Below are 7302 nucleotides of genomic sequence, written 5' to 3' on the forward strand. Positions count from 1 at the left end.
TTTGTAAAAATTCAAAATATAACATATACATAAAAATCTAAATTTTTATTATATGGTTATTGTGGTTGTTTAATTTATTTAATAGCTTAAAATTAAACAAATATGATAGAAGATACACTATTTTTTATCAAATCTTTATTATTCAAAATCATTAATTGTCATATATATTTTAGCCACATTAGGCAATTCCGTAAATTTTATTTAAGGAAATAATAAAGTACATTAATGATGAATTTATTGTTAGTTTAATAAAAAACTTATTATATAATTAGATGGACCAACATATTTCTCTAATGATTCTAAGAACCATTCTAATGATGACATGTGATTACAAAAAGAAGTTGCAATGCTTCTCAAATAATATATAGTGGATGTCTAATTTTCTGGGTCAGAGATAACCTTCTTAATATATAAAGACTAATCTGAAGTTAATAGTATGTTTGTTTCACACAAAAAGAAAGTCAACGGTAAATTGAATGGAAATAATATATAATATACCATAAATATATATATATATACATGTATATATATTATTTTTCAGAAAATGATTTATTTTTTAAAGGCTGCGTTTTCTTTTTAAAAGGAAAAGTCATTTAAAAATATATATAATTTCAAAATGAATTTTATCAAGAATTTCGCAAGTTTCCACTATTGATAATATTAAATTCATGCATACACACAAATCATTTGAGAAAGAGAGAAAAAACAAATCTTTAAATTTAGTGAATGATAAACTTTAATCTGGGACACCTACAACATATTTAGTGTTCTAAAATAGTTTGAAGTAATATTCAGATGAATGAGATTTATAAATTTTTATAAGAAGTAATTTTAATTAAAAAAATTAAAATGATTTATTTAGTTGTGGTTATCATACATATATTTTAATTTGGTTCAATTTCTGCTTTTGGTTAATTTATCTTGGTTCAATTTATAAAAACGAAAACCAACTAAAACCAAAACTAATTAGGTTTTATCTACCTAAATTACATGAAATAATTAAAACCAACTACTACAAATTATTCAAACTATTTGAATTACACAAACTAACAAAATACTCAAAAAAAAATTAATAGAATATAGTTCAATTTTGGAAAACTAAACTAAATTTAAAAATATAAGTAATTACATTCAGAAATACTTACTATTTATGTTATTTTTTATTTTGGTGTAAATATAACTAAGATTATTGGATTTATACTTGTAATTTTAGGTGCTCCAATCATCTAAAATATGACTAAAAAATTTTTTAGTTATACAATTATACTTCTAGCAAGTGAATACGAATATATTTATTTAACACCTTTTAGATTTGGGTAACTAAAAAATGTTTTATATATTAAAATCATTTGGATTATATAACTTTTTTGTTTGGTTAGGTATCTTCTAATTTAAAATAATATGTCCATACCTAATTGATAGTCTAAGCTAATCAATTTATTTTAAAACAAATGAATATTATTAAGATCAACATTTTCATGTATTTATTTAAAAATTAAAAAAAATAAAAACAAAGCTTTTAAAATAAATATATTCATAAATTATTTTATTTTATCTCAAATAAAGCTATATTATTATTAATAATAATTAACTGAATAGAAACATAATAAATAGTTTAAGCTAATGAAAAAATAAAACACCATCATTCTATGATACGACTCCATCTTTTCACAGTTAATTTGATTCATGTTTATAAGAAAATTCAATTCAAAGATGTATTCATATTGAATTTAGTGACATATTTAAATAATAATTATGTTATTTTAGTTATCGGGCCGTACCCGTATTAAAATTATTTTCAATTCAATAGATAAACTCATAAGGAAATAAATAAACTAGATTTAATAGCACAAAACTGATTTGACCCCTTAAACACTTATAAATATTAGATTGTCACGTTAGTTTGGCTTACATATCGCTTTCAAAAATCTTTTTTTCTCTTTCTTTCGAGAAACAAGATTTTTTTTTATCGAGATGTGAATTGTGGATCTATGTAAAAAAAAATATCTCTAAGCATTATCGAAAATACTGGTAACACTCGCGATCTTTTTTATATTTTATGATTATCAAACTGAGCATATTTTTAATAAAACTACTTGTTACATTAAAAGGAAACGTGAATTAAAAAGATCATTTTTTATAAAATAAGAAATTATTTTCTGATTTTTTATCAAAAATGTATTCATTTGCAGTACCTATTTTTTATTTTATATGAATGCTATATTATATTAATACAAAAGAAAATTTTGAAATCGAAAAGTATGAGAATTAGTACATATATAAACTAAATGATAGAAATAACTGTTGTTTTAAATTATTAATTATGAGATCAAATCATAATTAACATGAAATCAAAAATCTTTCATGAAATCTTGTTCTGTATATCTTAATTTTAAAGTTAAGATAATCGGATCATATTTTTTATATCTTAAAATATTACATTCTATCAATATTCTTTAAAATATGTATATTTTGTATAATATAATTAATTATATGATATAATATTTTAATTTTATATTATTATTATTTTAATAGTATATATGTAAACTTTGTGTTATTTTGATATATTTATTTTTATGGATCTGAATATATGCAAATATTATAGTGTTTAGAGAAATATCTGAAATATGTTGATGTGAAAACCACACATTCTAGTTCAGATAATTAAACTTGGATTTAGATATCTAGAATTATTTTGGATTATAGATCCATCCCCTTCTACTATACACTATTACCTAATTTTAATTTTTAAATTTATTTTAAAGTATCAAACTTTATTTATTTAATTATTGTATGATTTTATATTAATTTCAAAACATACAATTATAAAATTTTACTAAAATAACATTATTTAGTACTTTTAATATTAAACTATGCCCACATATAATGGAAGAAACAACAAATATACTAGTTGAAAATTATATTTTGACAATTATAAAATATAGAGTTAAAATATTCTTTCAGACTACATGTTAAAATCCAATTCCATTATTGTATTTTACTATAAAAAATTGTTTTGGTACAAGAAATTTTAATAAATTTATTTTCTTGCCCATTTATGGTAAAAGTTTATCCATAATTTATTGCTTTTCTAAAAAAAATTTACAAATACTTACTTGGAATAAGAAAAAGCTAAATTAAATATATTGACGAAAAATATTTTTTCACAATTGTGCACAAGAAACTTGAACATGCTTTGAACTTCGCTACAACATTCAACTCCTGTATATGCAAATATCTTTTGAGTTTCCTCCAACCCATAAGCCACATACAACTTAATATTTTCTAACACATGCTCACGCTCACATCCGGATCGAACGAAATACATCATCACATTTAACTCATTCAAGCCACCAACAAAGTTTTTCATTACCACAGCTTTAAGATTGAAGTGTGCAAAACATGGCATATAATTGTTTGATAAATATGTTAAAACACGTTTTACGTGTTGGTCGGCATGGACGGTGACGGCATGGACGGTGAGCTGAAATTGTTGACGTTGGTTTTGTCAAAGATTGTGAGCCACCAAACACCTTCTTCATGCTTATAAAAGGACAGCTGAGGTGAAGAGGAAAATCATCCCAAAACAAGAAAACAGAGAGAAAAGAACGAGAGAGGAGAGGAGAAGAAAAAAAGAAGAAGAAAAAAAAAAAAAACTTTTTTTTCTCACAAAAAATCTTCTTTAAGAAATTACTAGTAATTTCTGAGTGTATTTGGGATCGGGGTGTGAGTTGTGAGCTTGTAAAAATTCCCTGGTTAATAATAAAAGATCTGTAGCAGGTCCGGAGACGTAGGCATCATTGGCCGAACTCCGTTAACAATTTGGTGTGTGTGCTTCTTTCCCGCTCCCATAAATTCTGGCTTTCCGCAAAATTTGACCGCGTATTTCCTAACAACTACAGCATCTTGCCCAAGACTGGTGATGTTTGGGCAATATACAGAAACTGGAGTAATGACCTTGAAGCCGTTGATCTGAAGTCCCAGACTTATGACCTTGTGGAAGTTCTTGATGATAAACTGGACTACAAGGTTCTGCTGTTGGCTCCTGATGGTGGCTTTAAATCAGCGGATTCTGCAGGTGTTCGTTCGGTGTATATGGCCGCTGCTGGGCATTGGACTGATGGTGCCGATGTGAGATTCACAATCCCAAAATGTGAAATGCTCAGATTCTCGCATCAAGTTACTACTTCGAGAGTAACAAAAGAGGTACATGGAACTTGGCAAGAAGTATATGAACCTGCTATTGAGGCATTGCTTGGTTTGAGCTGTGCGGTTGGTGTTGGTGAGAAGAGAAAGATGAATGAGCATGGTGAAAGTTGCAGTACTGGATATGATGGTCTGAAGTTTAATGACTTTGAGAAACTGAGGAAAGAAGTAAACTTTTCGGTCGGGCAGACTTGGGCTCTTTATGATAAAGTGGATGGAATGCCTAGATTGTATGCCCGGATCCGAAAAGTTTCAACTCCTACCTTTGGCCTTAGGATCACGTACTTAGAGCCAGATCCAGATGATGAGAAACAGATCCAATGGCTTGAAGAAGACTTGCCTGTTTCTGCTGGTCAGTTCAAGCTTGGGAAACATCAGAACACATAAGACCTTTCCCTATTCTCACATGTTGTACACTGCAAGGAAGGAATCAACACAGGCCATCTCATTGTTTCCCCGAGAAAAGGCGAGACTTGGGCTCTATTCAAAAACTGGGATATCAACTGGTCTTCACAGCCAGATTCTCACCGCAGTTACGAGTATGAATTTGTTGAGATTACGCTGACAAAGCTGGTGTTTCTGTTGCATTCTTGCATAAAGCAAAAGGGTACGCAAGTGTCTTCTTTCGGATGGGAACTGGTCATGCAGACATATTTCGCATTTTACCTCACAGATTGTATCAATTCTCCCACAGTGTTCCTTTCTTCAAACTGACTGGAATTGAAGGTGTGCCTAAAGATGCTTATGAGCTGGACAAAGCTGCATTACCTGAAACAATTGAAGATACAATAGTGCCTCACATCTATTAGCAAAGCTTACAACTTCAAACTCTGGGAGTAATAGAAAAGCTAAACCTCAAACCATCTACTTTGCTAGTAAGGGGAAGGTTTTTCAAATAGTCTAGATTTGGTCATTTTGCAGTGGTCATGAGTTTCCTCTGTACTACGGTAAGATACAAAAGATCACTTTCACTCGGGTGCTCCATCAGAAGGCAGTCTACAAACTACACGTACGTCGGTTAAAACCTGCTTGTTTCCCTCTGGATGTGATCCAGTATGAAGACAAGAAAATGCCTGTTGGTTGTGGAACTTACTACGCGAGAAATGCTCTAGAAATCATAACTACAGATGATGTTTCACATCAGGTAGTGCCTGAAACCTCCATTGATGGTAATGAATATACGATTCTGCCCAAGATTGGAGAAGTGTGGGTGATATACAGATTCTGGAGTGAATACATGGAGTTTAGGAAAGTTGGTGTGTGCAGCTATGACGTTGTTCAAGTTCTTGATGACACTTTAGGGTATAAGGTCTTATTACTAGAGCGTGAGCCCAGTTGTGATGATGATGAAGAAAGTTTACTCTTTAGGGAAGTTACGGAGTACAAACATAACGAGATTGATGGGTCGGAGCCGATATTTACAATCACGAATTCAGAGAGACTCAGGTTCTCGCATAAGGCTCCTGCTCGGCGTGTGACCAAAGAGATATACGGAGAGCTGAAAGACCTGATTGAAGTTGATTCAGGAGCATTGGCTTTTATCTTGACGCATGAATCTATGTGAAAAGGGTTTTTTTATTGTGTTATGGTGCATGTATGTATGAACTATGATACAAAACAGCAAGTATGGTGTTAACTATCTATAGCATTTGCTACCATAACGTAGATGTAGCCTTCTCTTCCTGCTGTTTTAGACTTCATTGATCTCTCTGCTGTTTTAGACTCTAATATAATCTTTGGCACTTTGGTAAACTATATAAATCTTAATAGATTTGTTTCCCGCTGTTGGATAAAATCCCAAAACAAGAAAACAGAGAGAAAGAACGAGAGAGGAGAGGAGAAGAAAAAAGAAGAAGAAAAAAAAAAAAACTTTTTTTTCTCACAAAAAATCTTCTTTAAGAAATTACTAGTAATTTCTGAGTGTATTTGGGATCGGGGTGTGAGTTGTGAGCTTGTAAAAATTCCCTGGTTAATAATAAAAGATCTGTAGCAGGTCCGGAGACGTAGGCATCATTGGCCGAACTCCGTTAACAATTTGGTGTGTGTGCTTCTTTCCCGCTCCCATAAATTCTGGCTTTCCGCAAAATTTGACCGCGTATTTCCTAACAAAATACACTTAAAGTCGTGGTGGTTATGGACTTTGTTGGTTGCCAGAACTGAGTTAAATGTGTGATGAGGTATTTCATTCGGTCCAAGTGTGAATGAGCTGTTGTTAGAAAGTATTTGAGTTTTACGTGGGTTGTATGCGTTAGAGGAAAGTCAAAAGATTATATGCATTATGCAAGAGCTGAAATTTTGCAACGAAGTTGAAGCGTGGTCAGGTTCTTGTGAACAATTAAAATAAAATCCAACAATGTGAAGTATGCGTACAGGCTAAGCTCACGAAAACGCCATCACCTCGTGTTGAAAGGACTAATAAACCTCTAGATTTAATTCACACAGATTTATGTGATTTAAAATACTTACAAACTAGAGGTGGTAAAAAGTACTTTGTGACCTTCATAGATGACTGTACAAAATATTGTTATGTATATTTACTACATAGCAAAGACGAAACCTTAGAAAAATTTAAAGAATTTAAACTCGAGGTCGAAAATCAGCTTAAAACAACTATTAAAGTAGTTAGAAGCGACAGAGGAGGCGAGTATGATGGTCCATTCAATGCATTCTGTAAAGAACATGGAATAATCCATCAAACTACAGCTCCTTACTCACCAGAATCTAATGGAGTTGCTGAACGCAAAAATCGAACTCTAAAAGAGATGATGAATGCAATGTTGCAGGAATCTGGGTTACCCCAGAACATGTGGGGGGAAGCATTGCTTACCACTAATTATATCCTCAACAAAATTCCACACAAAGTAACTGGCAAAACTCCATATGAATTATGGAAATGTAATTTACCTTCGTATAAATACCTCAAAGTGTGGGGGTGCCTAGCAAAAGTTGCAGTACCGCCACCAAAGAAGGTCACTATTGGACCTAAAACAGTGGATTGCATCTTCATCGGATATGCACATAACAGTAATGCTTATCGATTTCTGGTACATAAATCTGAAATATCAGACATTCATGAAAATACAGTCATGGAATCAA

At 31.1% G+C, this 7302-nt stretch overlaps 1 pseudogene; it reads left to right on the forward strand.

The window, feature by feature from the left end:
* The first annotated feature begins 3873 nt into the window (after nt 1-3873).
* On the forward strand, nt 3874-5770 carry LOC106323423 (annotated as a pseudogene).
* Nucleotides 5771-7302: the final 1532 nt, after the last annotated feature.

The sequence above is a fragment of the Brassica oleracea genome, chromosome C2, assembly GCF_000695525.1.
Source record: "Brassica oleracea var. oleracea cultivar TO1000 chromosome C2, BOL, whole genome shotgun sequence".
NCBI lineage: Eukaryota > Viridiplantae > Streptophyta > Magnoliopsida > Brassicales > Brassicaceae > Brassica > Brassica oleracea.